At 40.2% G+C, this 17,121-nt stretch overlaps 1 long non-coding RNA gene across 1 annotated transcript in view; it reads right to left on the bottom strand.

Annotated features, from left to right (window-relative positions):
- The window catches only part of LOC307009880, a 184,651-nt gene extending 168,836 nt beyond the window's left edge, over positions 1-15,815 (bottom strand). The window contains exon 1 of the long non-coding RNA XR_013800124.1: positions 15,706-15,815. This is a non-coding gene — a long non-coding RNA (uncharacterized lncRNA). The remainder of the gene's footprint in view (positions 1-15,705) is intronic.
- Between the last annotated feature and the right edge of the window lie 1,306 nt (positions 15,816-17,121).

The raw sequence follows: 17,121 nt of genomic DNA, 5'->3' as shown, positions 1-17,121 counted from the left end.
TTATTTTAAATCCATGTCATGACATCTTTATATTCTAATATTTCACTGTTTTTACTGTATTTTTGATCAAATAAATGCAGCCTTGGTGAGTAGAAGAGACGCTTTCAGAAACAACAAAAAAGAAATCTTACCAACCCTGAAGACCACAGAGGATTCTTCTTTTAATAATGTACACTACATTGAAATACACAGTCAGCCTAGATAATATGTTTACTGGCAAAATACAACTGTTGATTCTTAGTAAAGCATCAGAAACAGAAGTTTCGTGCATCCATCAAAACCTTACACTGATGAGTTCGAGACCACAGTGTCCGGCCGGCCAGAGATGTTTGTTTGCTCAGATTATAAACGCTCATCTGCCTGGACAAGATATGGCAGATCTCTGCCTGTGTGGCTTGAGTTCTTCTCCAACTCATCTCACTGGAGACAGGGAAAGACCAGGAAAAGAACTGCGGTCGCCGAGACTCCCAGAAATGTTTACATGGATCAGATTTTCAGTCTGATGTGGCAGGAGTGGAACCGTATCAGGAAATAGTTGGGGAAAGACATTGTCCGTGGCATGTCTATTGAGCAACATGCCCTAATGTTTTTTAATACGAGACAGGATTTGTTCTGAAGGTCTCGTGTCGAGAACTAAACCGGCGGAGTGATGCGCACAGAATAAACTGTTTATCTGCAGATGATTAATAGTCTGAATTGTTCTTGGTGCCAAACCGCAAGTGAAGTGGGTAATTACTGCCATACATAAACGCCTCAGGGTTTGATTCTTTTGTCAAGAGCACAATGTGTTTGATAAAGCAACAGTAGCAAGTCAGCGCTTAACCAAATGTACTCCATTCATATTCATATTTTTACATTTATAAAAGGTAACTTTTTTGTTCGAAATTAACATTTAATAATGCGCGAGTACATCATAAAAACATCTTCCAAATCGTGTTTTTGCCTTACTCTAAATCACAACTGTCAGCCTAATAATCATTTATATTCTAGAGCTACATTTAACTGAGTTTTAACTCTTGAGTTTAACTAATATAATGATATTGCCGTTATTTTTACATTTAACCGCATTTAATTCTTGTTGTAGCTACCTTAAACTGACTTTTTTAACAATTATAGATTATTGTATTGTTATTTTCGCACGTGTATTTTTTTTAGACATTAAAAAAAAGAATGTAATATCTGTTTATATTTACTTGTTTAACAGCCCAAGCAGGCCTACAAGAATTGTGCACAAAATACATTCATAAATAAAGGAAAGAAGTGCAGAAGCAGTAGTGATGGGAGAAACAAGGCCTTTCAAAGCTACAAATCAATCGAAACAATTGCTTCGCAAAACTGTTTTGAAGCATTCGAAACGCCACACGCCGGTGACCCCTGCTGGTCAGAACAGCAACAAAAACTTGCATAAAAACACATTTTACAAACACCCTGCAAATATTTATTGAAAGTAAAATCAAATGCAATTAACTAATTACTTAAGATTAAATGTCAAGTGTGTCTGTATAATAAATGTTTTCTTTGATCAATTTTCAGGGCTTGTTTTGTTTATTCCATGGATGGCTCAGCTAAACAGACCAATAAGAGACTATTAACTAGAAGTGGAAGGTGTAGCAGCTTGATAAACAAAACAAAAGAACCTTGAACTGAAAACGTTTGCAAACAAAAGTACGGAAGAAAACACGAATCAACATTGCATAGCATCACATTAACTGTGCATCAACAAGGTTCACAGAGCAATGATTATGTTGGTAACAATCCCAAACTCTAAACCAGCTGGTCATTTGCCTATGAATAGCCTTGCCTAGTTAACCTATAGTTCCCGCCGTTATTATCTGATATCAGCAATCGTTATGTCGGTCAGTGTTTCCAAACTTCTGTAACATCATATTCAATTCAAAACAATCGTTTTCGCAAAGTTAGAACAACAGCAGAATATAACTTAAACCACTTACCTGCTTAAGACGTATTTGCGCATCTCTTTCTGTCTTTATTGGAACGGTTTTGATGTCAGAGAGACATTCGCTCTGATGAGGCGATCATCTGTAATGCTTCACATTCATCCGCACGGAACAGCGGAGCAGAAACAACTCATGTAAGGACCAAAACATTGGATATCATTCACTAAGCATGTGTATGCACAAATTTGTTAATAAAATGTATGAATGAGAAGTTCTCCTGTTAGTACAAATACAAAATAATCCACGCAATAGTGAATGAGACCCAATGTTCCTCCGCAAATTACGTGTAGTTTTATGCTTCAACCACTAGAGGGCCAGAGGTGCCATAGTGTTGCTTCAAGTAAATGTTTTAAAATGCAATACAATTCCAACTGTTTAAATGCACTTTAACTTTTGAATCTGTATAGATTTATTATCACTTGGATGCAAATGTCACCAATGGGCCAATATAGACACTATTAAAATTCATAAACATACTTGATTGTTTTTACAAAACAAAAGAACCTTCAACCGAAAGGTTTGCAAGCAAAAGTACGGAATAAAACACGAATCAACATTGCATAGCATCACATTAACTGTGCATCGACTAGAATCACAGAGCAATGATCATGTTGGTAACAATCCCAAACTCTAAACCAGCTGGTCATTTGCCTATATGAATAGCCTTGCCAAGTTATAGTTCCCGCCGTTATCTGATATCAACAAAAGTTATGTTTGTCAGTGTTGACAAACTTCTGAAACATCACATTCCATTCAAAACAATTGTCTACAAGCCAAAACAACAGCAGAATATAACTTAAACCACTTACCTTCTCAGGCGATCATCTGTAACTGTAGCTGACGCTGGAAGGTCAGCTGTGGGTTATGACATCTTGGTGATTTCGGTGGATAATGTTTATTTTTTTATCTTCTAGTTTAAATGTGTATCTGTGTATAGTGATAATTTCGTAATTTGTTTGCCATTTGTATTTTATTATTATTTAGTTTAAGTTGAGTGTCATGTGAGCCGTGCTGATTGTTTCACCTGGACGTGTGAGCGTCAACTGGATGATGAGATGTGAATTCAGATACACAATCATGTTAGTGCTCCTGACTTGTACTGTTGGTTAACAGGCTAATACGGTAAAAGTGTTAGTATTTTGTATGTTTACTTTTGTGTCCGTAGTGGTGTTGTGTGTGAAATTATGGTTTCCTTTTGTATCTAGTTTTCACGGTGTCTCTCCAATATACAAAAATGGACATCAGTACTTCGGAAGCGTGGACTGTTTAATAACCAGCGAGTAGTTACAGTGAAAACATAGCCTAATTCCATCCTACCGACTACGAGATGTGCTTTGGCTGTGATCCTCCAGCTTCGCCGTGCATCCTGCCACTTCTGGGTCTCTGCGCGCAGGTTGATTGTTTCCCGTGGTGATTGATGCTGCTGTCTTCAGTGTGCGGCACTGTTGCATCTTTTCTTGGACTTTGCGTGCCGTTTGACTGTGTCCCGTGGTGAACTAAAAGGTTTGGCGTGCAGTGTTTGCCTTCTGTGATGGACTGTTGCGAGCTTTAGTGTGCAAATCTGCTACATCTTCAATGGGGGATCTTCTCACGCAACCTTGTGTCAGCTGTGCATCAGCAGGTTAGATGTACAATATTAAATATATTTTTTTGTAAACGATGGATGGTTTTATAAGTTAATGTACATTTGTTATAAGATAAAGATGCCCAGGACTAGAGAGGAAAAAAATGTCCTGGAGGTAACTGGTTCTTAACTGCTGTGATTATAATGTGATTAAGATTTTTAAGTAGCTAAATATTCAAGTGCTAAGGGCATTGATTTAAGTTAAGTGTGGTTACTCAGTCTAAGATTGTTTCACTGCTATCTATTGCGATTACATTATATATTTTGTACTATTTGATAAAGTGCAGATCCTTTAGAGAAAAATGTTAGTCCAGGGTGATTTAGCTGAGCAAAATGATTCTCCATCACAAGAGGAAGCCTTATTGGCAGAGAATGACAATATGGATGGTGTTGTGAGGGATCGACATGTATCATGTGCATCATGCACAGAGAAATCTGAGGAAAGATTTAAAGAGCTTAATCATGTTTTATTAGAGACAAATTAAATCAGCTTCCCGTGATAAACGTTTAACACCAAAGATGCAAGAGTTAAAAGAGCAAGAACTGACTCAAAAAGAGAGGAAGTTTAAATCTGCATTTGAGAAATGGAAGTTTCAAGTCAGAGACGTTTGTTTAAAGTTGAAACATGAGTGCTCTGAAAGTGACTTGTGTGACATGATGGATGAGTTTAAATTGAAAGAATTATATGATAACATGCGATTCCAAGCACCACCAAGCCAAGTAACTAGGAGGAAAATTGATGCATGTTCAGCTGTAACGGCAGACTTGTTGAAATTAATGAGGGTACGCCTGGTGGAGGACGGCATGGAATTTGATGCGGAGGCTGAAAGAGCAAGGTTACGTATGCTGCTGGACTGTGAGTACGCTAGGTCCATATATGGATCCACAGTTTCTAGAGCCACGGTCGTTAGCAACCACTCTAATGCTGCGTTCACACCAAACGCGAATATGCGTCAAAATTTGCGCCTGCCGCGTCTGGTTATTCGCGTGACCACTTTGTGTTCATTCGCGCGTCAAGAGCGGAATTGACGCGCGTAAATTTCGCTTCAAACTTTTTTTTTTACGCGCGTCAATTCCGCTCTTGACGCGCGAATGAACACAAAGTGGTCACGCGAATAACCAGACGCGCGTCAAGAGGCGAAAGTCAGTTTCGAGACCCGCTGGCGGCCATCTTTTTACAAGATGTCTGATGAGCGATCATTTACCGAGAGAGTCACCGCACTGTATTTACTCTGGAGAGCAGAACAGCGGCGTAGGGATCATCGTCGCCATATTTGGGTCCACCAGACCCTTCGGAGGCGAACCCAGTTTGGCGAATTTCACCATTTGCTCCAGGAGCTGCGGCTGGATGACGGCCGGTTTCAGCGGTACTTCCGCCTGTCCCGCGCCCAGTTTGATGACCTGCTGTCCCGCATCGGAGCGAGGATCACCCTCCAGGACACCAACTACAGGCGCTCTATCCCAGCTGCGGAGCGCCTGTCCATCTGTCTTCGGTTAGTAAATGTATATGCTATTTTAAATACAGTATTTGCTATGCTATCAATATTTTTTTTTAAACTGTGGTACGGATACCACTGTTGGCGCTCTTTCTAGTGATAATGTAAGTTACTCCGTTAACTGCTTTTAACCTAACGTTAAGTTAGACATCAACCTAGAAATTAAAATATTATATTGGCAGACGTGATACTGTCGTGTCTCTGTAATACAGTGATCTTTCTAGTGATACTGAGTTAGCTATAACCTAGACATCAACCTAGAAATTAAAATTCTATTGGCAGACGTGATACTGTCGTGTCTCTGTATAAACACAGTGATCTTTCTAGTGATACTGAGTTAGCTATAACCTAGACATTAACCTAGAAAGTGTCATGATTCTCTGTATAAACACAGTGGCCTGCCGCCACAACCTTAAGCAGGCTCCTGATTGGTTAACGCGGCGCGAATTTGACGCAGAAGTTCAGATTTTTCAACTCGGGCGGCAGACGCGAATTCGCGTCAAACGCGTGAATGCACAAAAAGCACAATTCGCGCTTAACGCGCGTATCGCGCCAAACGCTCAATTCGCGTCATTCGCGCGAACTAGACGCGCGAATGAGGCGAATTCGCGTCTACCGCGCCGCGCCAAACGCCTCATTCGCGCCGCAAGAACTCCAGACGCGCGTAAACGCGCCTTACCATTGACTTAACATTGAAATCACTCGCGCCTGACGCATATTCGCGCTTGGTGTGAACGCAGCATAAACCTGCATCGGAGTCTGCAAGCATTTCAACTAAGAGAGCAGAGACTGCCGCGCTGTTAGCTGCAAAAAAAAGCTGAAGTGGAAATGGAGGCTGACATTGAGGCACAAAGGCAGCAACTGAAGAAGCTTGAAGATCGTAGAGACATTGAGGTTATGGAAGCAAGGCTCAGAGTGTATACTGAGGAGGAGTCAAGGGTAAAAAGTCAGCAGTGTGGTTCAGCAAGCGGTAACGTGAGCAACCATGGTCCTCTTGTTTCTAACACATCATGTTTGAATCAGCAAGTTACAAAAAGTGAAGTATCCTTAGTGCGGGCGTTACAAGGGTCCATGGCCCTGTCTCGACTTCCCGCTCCAGAACCCCTTGTATTTTCTGGCGACCCACTGAAGTTTATAGAAATGGAGCACCACCTTTAAATCTCTTATAGAGGGACAGTGCTCAAATCCTGCAGATAAGCTCTTCTACTTACAGAAGTATGTTGATGGTGAGGCAAGATCAGCTCTGGAAGGCAGCTTCTACAGGAAAGTTGAACAGGCCTATCAGCAAGCATGGGAGAAGCTGAATACCAGATATGGTCACACGAATTCAGTAACATTATCGACCGTGAGACTGAAGAGTCTTGTAGAAAGAAAACTACATTTGTATGTAGCACAAATTCAGTTAAATACATGTTCTGTGATGATTGTCATTCTATTCATGAAAGTCAAAAATTAATGGAAAGAGCAGCAGGGGAAAAGAGAAAGTTTGAAAGTTGTGCTTTGCATGTTTGAGGAAAGGACATGGCTCCAAAGACTGCAGAAATAGGGCTTGTGTGTGGTATGCAAGAAGCGCCCACCCAACTTCGTTACATGAATATCGTCAGCCAGGAGAGAAGTCGCCTCCAAGGACAGCTTTGCAGACTGAAGAGAATGCATTCCCTCTAACATGCTGTACGAATGGAGGAGAAGGTGATATAACATCTATGATTGTCCCAGTATGGCTGTCTCTATCTAACTCAGAGTCTGAAGTCTGCGTATATGCTGTATTAGACACCCAGAGTAGTCACACATTCGTTGACCAGGAAGTGTGTGAAAGCTTGCAGACATAAATGGAACCAGTAAAACTAAAGCTTTCCACCATGATGGGAAAAGACTCAGTTGTATTGAGTCACAGAGTTAGTGGACTTCGGGTTAGAGGATTTTCTTCGGACAGCCCTATTTGTCTGCCTCCTGTTAATACGAGGGACTTCATTCCCTTTGTGCGCACACACATTCCCTCCTGCGAAACCGCTAAACGGTGGAGACATCTAGAGGTGATCGCAAATGAAATGCCCGCACATATGGATTGTGGAGTAGGTCTTTTGATCGGCTATGAATGCTCCAGAGCAACATTTGGCGCCTCGACAGGTCATCACTGGCGGTGATGAAGAGCCTTACGCCATCAAGACGGACCTTGGCTGGAGCATCATAGGAGGAACTCCACGATGTGTAAACTCCAAGGATGTGACTGGTTTATGCCACCGCATATCAGTCAGAGAGCTCCCCTCCGTGACACCCGCCGCTGTTATCAGAGCACTTGAGCTGGAATTTGTAGATACTCCATCAGGTGAAAAGAGTAAATCACAAGATGACGTTGAGTTCCTGCAGGGGGTAAAAGAGGGTGTCTATCAGAATGAATGTGGCCATCTGGAGATGCCCCTTCCTTTCCAACCTTACAAGAGGACATTGGACAAGAATGCTCAATTCAGACATGATTATATGACGTTCATGGAAGGTGTCTTCAGAGATGGAGATGCGGAAATAGCAAATTAACAACCAGACACGGGAAATGTGTGGTATATTCCACACCAAGGTGTCTATCACTAGGGCTGCAACAAACGATTATTTTGATAATCGATTAATCTAACGATTATTGGACCGATTAATCGACTAATCGTCGATTATATTGACGACTAATCAGTAAGTTTGGAATGATTATTCAGCCTTTTCAATAAGTTAAAACATTGAGTTATACATATTATAATCTTAAAAAAAAAATCACTTCAGCTTTTGAAATGGTGTTTTAATGAACTTTAATGAACCTCCAACTAAACAGGTCAACAAAAATAAATCAGCTGCATTGCAGACAAAAATATGTTTGAATGTAAATAAATATCTCTTGGCAGCAGTATTAAGAGCTTTATTTCTAAAACCAAGTGTTCAGTTAGTTTAATGAAAAGCAGTAAGTAACTCGTGTCCTTTCTGCACTGGCTTTTTTGGATTTTCAAATAAGTGCTAAATTAAAATGAAGGAAGGTCAGCATATCAACATGTTCACGTGACAAGCTTGCTCTTTTTTGTGAGCAAATGTTTCCTGCAGCTGAGAAGATCCGTTCTGCTGGAGTGGATGTTGCAGGAATGCAAAGAAAATATCTTTTTTGCAAAGAAAAAACATTTTATTTTAACTCTCTTAGTGGTTAAACTGTTATTTAGTCATCATCTTTACTGGGTGTTTAGTTTGAAATCTAGAAGCAATTCACACGAAGGTAACAGTTTAATTTGTAAACATTAATGTATTTACTAACATGAACTAACTAATATGAGCAGCACATTTGTAACATTATTCATTTTTGTTAACATTTTTGTTCACGTTAGTTCATTGTGTTTATATTAATGTAATGGCTAACGTATTTACCTAATAGTGTTACAATAATAAAAACAGCCCTGACTCCTAAGCTCGATCAAGCTTTATTCTATGCAAAATAAATAATCACATTACTGTATTTATATTATCATTTTTAATATTATCACTTTTATTAATGGTAGTATTGCATTCTCTAATAAAGAGATTTACAACTAGTTAGTTAGCTTCACCTGGAGATTGAACACTCACCGGCTCCTTTTGATCCGGGATGCTTTCTCTTAAGTGCTCCAACATATGTTGTGCTCCCGTGAAACGCAAGCTCAGCCTTGCATGTATTGCACATGACAGCATTTTTAGTTGGCAGTTTTGTGAAACTTTCCCACACCTTACTGGTCCGAACTCGTTTACACTCCGCCATAATTCGCCGTTTATTTACTGTCTATGTAATTCGCGCTGTTTTTTCTTCTACCGCAAAAGCATTTAACGGCTGCATTACACTCTAGCGCTACAGCGTCGTAGCGGTCAAAATGCGATATTGCAGGCCCATACATTGGTCACGTGAGATCAAACGACTACTCGACAACAAAGATATTTGTCGACAATTTTTTATTGTCGACGTTGTCGACAATGTCGACTAATCGTTGCAGCCCTATCTATCACCATAGGAAACCAAATAAGATCAGGGTAGTCTTTGATTGTGCAGCTAAGTATGAAGGTACGGCCTTAAATGACCATCTGTTGACTGGGCATGACCTTACCAATGGATTGACTGGAGTGCTTTGCCGTTTCCGTAAACACCCTATCGCTGTCATGTGCGACATTGAGAAAATGTTTCATAGATTTCATGTTATTAGGGAAGATCGGGACTTTCTGCGTTTTCTGTGGTGGGCAAATGGAGATACAGACACAGAGCCCAGAGAATATCGTATGAAAGAGCATCTTTTTGGAGTATCATCTTCTCCAGGCTGCGCCAATTATGGCCTGAAGTATCTTGCCAGTATGAATGAGAGTTAGTTTCCTTTGGCTGCTGGGTTTATCAGAAACCATTTCTATGTAGACGACGGCCTCGTAAGCCTGGAATCTGTTGAGGTAGCAATCAAGCTGGTGAAGGAAGCTCAAGCTGTGTGTGCTAAAGGAAAGCATCTTCACAAATTTATTTCCAACAACCGAGAAGTGTTGCAGTCCATTAGTCCGTGTGATCATGCTGCTGAAGTAAAGAACATTGATTTCCATCATGACTTTCTTCCAGTACAAAATGTCTTGGGCGTAAGGTGGGATGTAGAGAATGATGTACTCACATTTAATGTTGTTCTTGATGAGAAACCTGCCACACGACGTGGAATTCTCTCCATGGTGGCTTCAGTCTACGACCCATTGGGGTTCTTGGCCCCATTCATTATATCTGGTTAGAAGGTCCTGCAGGAGATGTGCCATAAGGGCATCGGTTGGGATGAACCGTTACCCTCTGAGCTGAGGCCAAGGTGGGAGAGTTGGCTGAATGATCTGCCCAATCTAGGAAAGGTACAAATTTCAAGATGCTTCACCCCTCCAAATTTTGGACCGATTCTAAGAACTGAATTGCATCACTTTTCTGATGCTAGCAGTCAAGGTTATGGACAGTGCTCCAATATCAGATTGATGAGTGAAAGTAAGATACATTGTGCCTTGGTTATGGGTCCATTAAAGTGAGAGTTGCTCGCATAAAAGTTGTCACTATACCAAGATTAGAGTTGACTGCAGCCGTCGTTTCTGCTGCTGTGAGTAGTATGCTGAAGGAGGAGTTGGCACTCCGAGTCGATAGAGAATATTTTTGGACAGATTCTCAAGTGGTCCTTGGTTACATCAACAATGAAGCAAGAAGATTTCATGTCTTTGTTGCTAATCGTGTCCAGAAAATTCGGGAGGCCACCGATCCAAGACAGTGGAATTACATCAATACGGGAGAGAATCCTGCTGACCATGCCTCGAGGGGCCTCACTGTAGAAGAGTTGATCAAACTGGCTCACAGGGCCGAGATTCCTCTGGGAGAAAGAGGTATTTGCTAAACAAGGAATGTTGGAGCTGTTGGTGGGAGACCCGGAGGTCAAGGCTGTCCAGGTATTGATGACCGAGACCATGATACAAGTGTATTTTTAACAGCAACTATCACAACTATCAAAATGGACTACAGCTGTGAATGTCATTGCCCGGATCCAAAGATTAGCAAAGATGATGAAGACACCAGAATCTTTAAGTGTGGAGGAAAGGAGGAGGGCCTCATTCACTCTCATTCAGCTTGCACAACAGGATGCCTTCAAAGAAGAGTTGAATGTACTCAGTCAAGACTCTGGTATGCTGCCTTCTAACCATCCTCTATATCAGCTTGATCCATTCATGCAGGATGGAATAATGAGGGTGGGAGGACGATTGAGGAGAGCATGTGCACCTCTTGAATTGCGGTACCCAGCAATCCTTCCAAGTGATGGTGTTGTCACACACCTTATTTTAGCGCACCATCATCAAAATATTCATCATCAAGGCAGGGGACAGACTCTGAATGAATTGCGAGCCAATGGCTTTTGGATCATGGGTGGCAGTAAGGTGGTAGCACACGACATACGGCAGTGTGTTTCTTGTAGGAGAGCTCGTAGGCCGCCAGAACAACAACGGATGGCGGACTTGCCCCGTGACCGCACTGATCCTTCCCCGCCATTTACTTATTGTGGCATGGACTGTTTTGGTACTTTTTACACCAAGCAAGGTCGCAAGACATAAACGATATGGCCTCCTTTTTACTTGTCTTTGTTCCAGAGCTGTCCACGTAGAGATGTTGGAGGACATGACGACTGATGCATTCATCAACGCTTTACGGTGTTTCATAGCCATCCGTGGAGCTGTCAGACATATCAGATCAGACCAAGGAACTAACTTAATGGGGGCCAGGAATGAGTTGAAGAATGCCTTAAAAGAAGTGAGTAAAGAGAGAGTGGCAGCATATCTGGCAGCGAAGCAGTGCGATTTCTGTCTGAATGCGCCCAGTTCGAGTCATGCTGGAGGTGTCTGGGAACGGCAGATTCGAACTATAAAGGGCGTAAAGAGTTCAGTTTTGGCACAAAGTACTGGAGGACTTAATGATGCTTCTTTACGTACGTTCTTCTATGAAGCTATGTATATAGTCAATAACTATAGCCCATTGACAGTGGATGGCCTCAGTGATCCTACAAGCCTAGAGCCTCTAACCCCCAACCACCTGCTTACCATAAAGTCGTCTGTTCCACTTCCTCCACCGGGTACGTTTGTTAAGGGAGATCTTTATGCAAAGAAACGTTGGAGGCAGGTGCAGTATTTGAGTGAACAGTTCTGGAGCAGATGGAGGATAGAATATTTTGATAATATCTCTCAGGCAAAGATGGCATACACCCAGGCGGAATGTGCAAGTGGGGGACATTGACATTGTTAAGGAAGAGGAAATTCCCCGCAACGAATGGAGGTTGGCCAGGGTCATTGAAGTTTGCAAGGCTGATGATGGACTCATACGGAAAGTTATAATACAGATTGGGGATCGGAAGTTGGGAAAAAGGGGTGAACGCCTCACTAAACCCTCTATTATTGAACACCCTATCCAAAAGTTGGTAGTTCTTGTAGCCAAAAGTTAAAATTAATATCGCCCTATCACTTAGTAGAAGTTTAGTCATATTAGTACCATGCTGGTATTTGGTGGTATCTTGGATACATGTTGATTTGTGCGGTTTAATATTAGAATGTGAAGTATGGTGAGCAATTTGTTCATTTTAGCGGAAGAATGTGTAATTATGAATTATGCTTTTTGAATTGTTGTTGATTTCATGTTTCTTGTTGGAGCCTGGAAATTACCATTGGTTGTTGTATTTTGTAGGTGTTTTTGTTTTGTTTTTTACTCAATGGTAATTTGGTGGGAGTGTAGCTGACGCTGGAAGGTCAGCTGTGGGTTATGACATCTTGGTGATTTCGGTGGATAATGCTTATTTTTTTTATCTTATAGTTTAAATGTGTATCTCTGTGTATAGTGATAATTTCGAAATTTGTTTGCAATTTTTATTTTATTATTATTTAGCTAGTTTAAGTTGTGTCATGTGATCAGTGCTGATTATTTCACCTGGACGTGTGAGCGTCAACTGGATGATGAGATGTGAATTCAGATACAGTCATGTTAGTGCTCCTGACTTAATCTACTGTTGGTTACCAGGCGAATACGGTAAAAGTGTTAATATTTTGTATATTATGTTTACTTTTGTGTCCGTAGTGGTGTTGTGTGTGAAATTATGGTTTGTTTCCTTTTGTATCTAGTTTTCACGGTGTCTCTCCAATAAACAAAAATGGACATCAGTACTTCGGAAGCGTGGACTGTTTAATAACCAGCGAGTAGTTACTGTCACGCTTCAGAATCATCCGTGCGCATCAGTGGAGCCATGCAATTATTAATGAGACCCAATGTTCCTCCACAAATTATGTGTAGTTTTATGCTTCAACCACTAGAGGGCCAAAGGTGCCATAGTGTTGCTTCAAGTAGCTAAATGTTTTAAAATAGCCTTGCCTAGTTATAGTTCCCGCCATTATTATCTGATATCAACAATCGTTATGTCTGTCAGTGTTGGCAAACTTCTGTAACATCATATTCCATTCAAAACAATTGTTTTACAAGCCAAAACAACAGCAGAATATAACTTAAACCACTTACCTGCTTAAGACGTATTTGCGTATCTCTTTCTGTCTTTATTGGGACAGTTTTGATGTCAGAGAGACATTCGCTCTGATGAGGCGATCATCTGTAACGCTTCACATTCATCCGCGCGGAACAGCGGAGCAGAAACAACTCATGTAAGGACCAAAATATTGGATATCATTCACTAAGCATGTGTATGCACAAATTTGTTTGTAAAATGTATGAATGAGAAGTTCTCCTGTTAGTACAAATACAAAATAATCCACGCAATAGTGAATGAGACCCAATGTTCCTCCGCAAATTATGTGTAGTTTTATGCTTCAACCACTAGAGGGCCAGAGGTGCCATAGTGTTGCTTCAAGTAAATGTTTTAAAATGCAATACAATTCCAACTGTTTAAATGCACTTTAACTTTTGAATCTGTGTAGATTTATTATCATTTGGATGCAAATGTCCCCAATGGGCCAATATAGACACTATTAAAATTCATAAACATACTTGATTGCTTTTACAAAACAAAAGAACCTTCAACCGAAAGGTTTGCAAGCAAAAGTACAGAATAAAACACGAATCAACATTGCATAGCATCACATTAACTGTGCATCGACTAGAATCACAGAGCAATGATTATGTTGGTAACAATCCCAAACTCTAAACCAGCTGGTCATTTGCCTATATATGAATAGCCTTGCCAAGTTATAGCCTAGTTCCTGCCGTTATTATCTGATATCAACAAAAGTTATGTTTGTCAGTGTTGACAAACTTCTGAAACATCATATTCCATTCAAAACAATTGTCTTTACAAGCCAAAACAACAGCAGAATATAACTTAAACCACTTACCTGCTCAGGCGATTATCTGTAACGCTTCAGATTCATCCGCGCGCATCAGTGGAGCCACACAATTATTAGTAAAGGAGACCCAATGTTCATCCACAAATTACGTGTAGTTTTATGCTGCAACCACTAGAGGGCCAGAGGTGCCATAGTGTTGCTTCAAGTAAATGTTTTAAAATGCAATACAATTCCAACTGTTTAAATGCACTTTAACTTTTGAATCTGTGTAGATTTATTATCATTTGGATGCAAATGTGACCAATACAATTTATAGCTCAAAAAAACTTCTTTTTTTTTTAAATAATTAAAATAATCACATTAACTTCACATTTCAGCATTGAAACCCTCCAGCATGTCAATTGTAAGTGCTGTACTTGATTGTTTTTATAAAATGAGCAATGAAAATCTTATCTGTGATGTTTACAGCATGTCACAGATACTTTCGATATAGAACTAGTTTTGCAGAGCAACTCACACATTTTACAGCTCATTCAAGCACATTTCACAAACATTGCAGTCCTACTGTACGTTTCATACCGATATAACACCAAATATAGAACAATATTCACAAGACGAACGTGCTAATCCACAATCCACAAGAAACTGCGTCACATAAGGTGTCTAGCAGCTCGAAACCAAAACAAAAGAACCTTCAACCGAAAGGTTTGCAAGCAAAAGTACGGAATAAAACACGAATCAACATTGCATAGCATCACATTAACTGTGCATCGACTAGAATCACAGAGCAATAATTATGTTGGTAACAATCCCAAACTCTAAACCAGCTGGTCATTTGCCTATGAATAGCCTTGCCTAGTTATAGTTCCCGCCGTTATCTGATATCAACAATTGTTATGTCTGACAGCGTTGCCAAACTTCTGTAACATATTCCATTCAAAGCAATTGTTTTACAAGCCAAAACAACAGCAGAATATAACTTAAACCATGCACTTACCTGCTCATAAGACGTATTTTCGGATCTCTTTCTGTCGTTATTGGGGCAGTTTTGGATGTCGTTCCATTAGCTCCGATGAGGCGATCATCTGTAGATGTAACGCGATCAGATTCATCCGCGAGGAACAGCGGAGCCGAAGCACAACTCACATAACATTGGGTCAGACTCATTCGTTAAGCTTGCATATGAAATGTGCGTACGAACTATTTTCAGCATTGAAACCCTCCAGAATGTCCATTGTAAGTGCTGTACTGTAAACATAATTGATTGTTTTTATAAAATGGGCAATGAAAATCTTATCTGTGATGTTTACAGCTTGTCACAGATACTACTTTCAATATAGAACTAGTTTTGCAGAGCAATTCGCGCTCTTTTTACAAGTTCAGTCAAGCACATTTCATAAACATTGCAGTCCTACTGTACATTTACTAGCGATATAACACCAAATATAGAACAATATTCACCAAACGAACGAATTAATCCACAAGAAACTGTCACGTAAGGTGTCTAGCAGCTCGAAACCACACAAAAAAACTTGAACTGAAAACAGTTTGCAAGCAAAAGTACGGAATAAAACACGAATCAACATTGCATTGCATCAAGTTAGCTGTGCATCGACTAAAATCACATAACCCCAAACTCTAAACCAGCTGGTCATTTGCCTACATTTGCCTTGCCTAGTTACAGTTCCCGCCGTTATTATCTGATATCAATGATGTCTGTAAGCTGCCAAACTTCTGTAACGTCATATTCAATTCAAAACAATTGTTTTACGAGCCAAAACAACAGCAGAATATAACTTAAACCACTTACCTGCTCATAAGTCGTGTTTTCGGATCTCAAATGTCGGTATTGGTGCAGTTTTGATGTCGTTAGTGGCATTAGCTCGGATGAGACGATCATGTGCAACGCTTCAGATTCATCCGCCCGGAACACTGAGCGGAGCCGAAGCACAACTCACGTAAGGACCAAAACAATGTTCCTCCGCAAATTATGCGTGTTTCATCCTTTATGCCAAAGGCTCCAGTGTTGCTTCAAGTAAATTATAAAATGCAAAACAATTCAAACTGTTTAAATGCACTTTGACTTTTTTGGTTCGTTATGTAGCTAGATTAATTATCATTTGGGTGTAAATGTAACCAATAGGCCCATATAGACACTTCATAGCTCTAATTAAAAAGAAAATCGTTCAAAATCATTAAAATAAGCACATTACCATTTCAGAATTCAAACCCTCCAGCATGCATGTTAATTGTAAGTGCTTGCAGTGTAAACATAATTTATAATTTTTATAAAATGAGCAATTAAATTATTTTCTGTGGTGATTGTCAGTGTCACGGATACTTTCAATATTAGATCTAGAGTTGAAGCCAGAGTTGAGAGGCAGCTGATTATTGTAAAAAAAATTCTTCCAGATGAGAATGAGAGCATCAGAGATATGCATTTCCATTAAATGCACTTTGGTTTCAAACGTATTCACTCTTGTACTTGTAGATTGGTCACAAACCCTCAAACCGTGCATCCGATTTAAGGTTTCCCAGATTTGGCATAGAGCTGAATGGTGCATGAAACTGTGATTTGCTCCAAAATGTAAATAGCAGAGAAGATTGTGATTAAATGATAGTAGCCAGGACCGATAGAGCGGCTTCCCCTGATGGGCCTGTTACGCTGCACAGCCTCAAATGTGCATCTGTGGTCTGGAGGACGTCCAAACAGCATCTCAGTGCTGGCAGACTCTTCCAGATTCCCTCAAATGCTCATTAGAAGAGTGCGTTTATAGGCATGAGTGTTGCTACTTGTACTTAGTTCCTCACAAACACTAGAAAATGTATCTAATTTTTAAAAGGCCGCCTTTGATAGTCATAATTTGTCTTCAAATTTGAAGTTGAACAGACTTTGAACTTGGCATGAGTCTGTTTGTTTGTCTTTCCAGCTTTCATCCTTAAAATATGCATGAATTATGTCATTTAAAAACAATAAAATATCAAAAATGGGAACCGACCCACCTTATATTACAGACTGTTTTGTGTAAATGGGACTTTTAGAAGATACTAATGTTTTTCAAAGTATACAAATTGCCAGTTAAGATGTTTAAACGGTCACAAAAGATTCTATTTCAAATAAATGCTGTTCTATTTAGAACTTTCTATCCATCAAAGAATCCTGAAGGATCAAATGTATCAGTTTCTACACAAATCTGAACCAGCACAACTGCAGCACTTGCCTCTC

Source organism: Phoxinus phoxinus (genome assembly GCF_949152265.1).
Source record: "Phoxinus phoxinus genome assembly, chromosome: 13".
In the NCBI taxonomy this organism is placed as follows: domain Eukaryota; kingdom Metazoa; phylum Chordata; class Actinopteri; order Cypriniformes; family Leuciscidae; genus Phoxinus; species Phoxinus phoxinus.
Note: the sequence above shows the minus strand (reverse complement) of the source record. Positions and strands in the feature narration are given on the sequence as shown.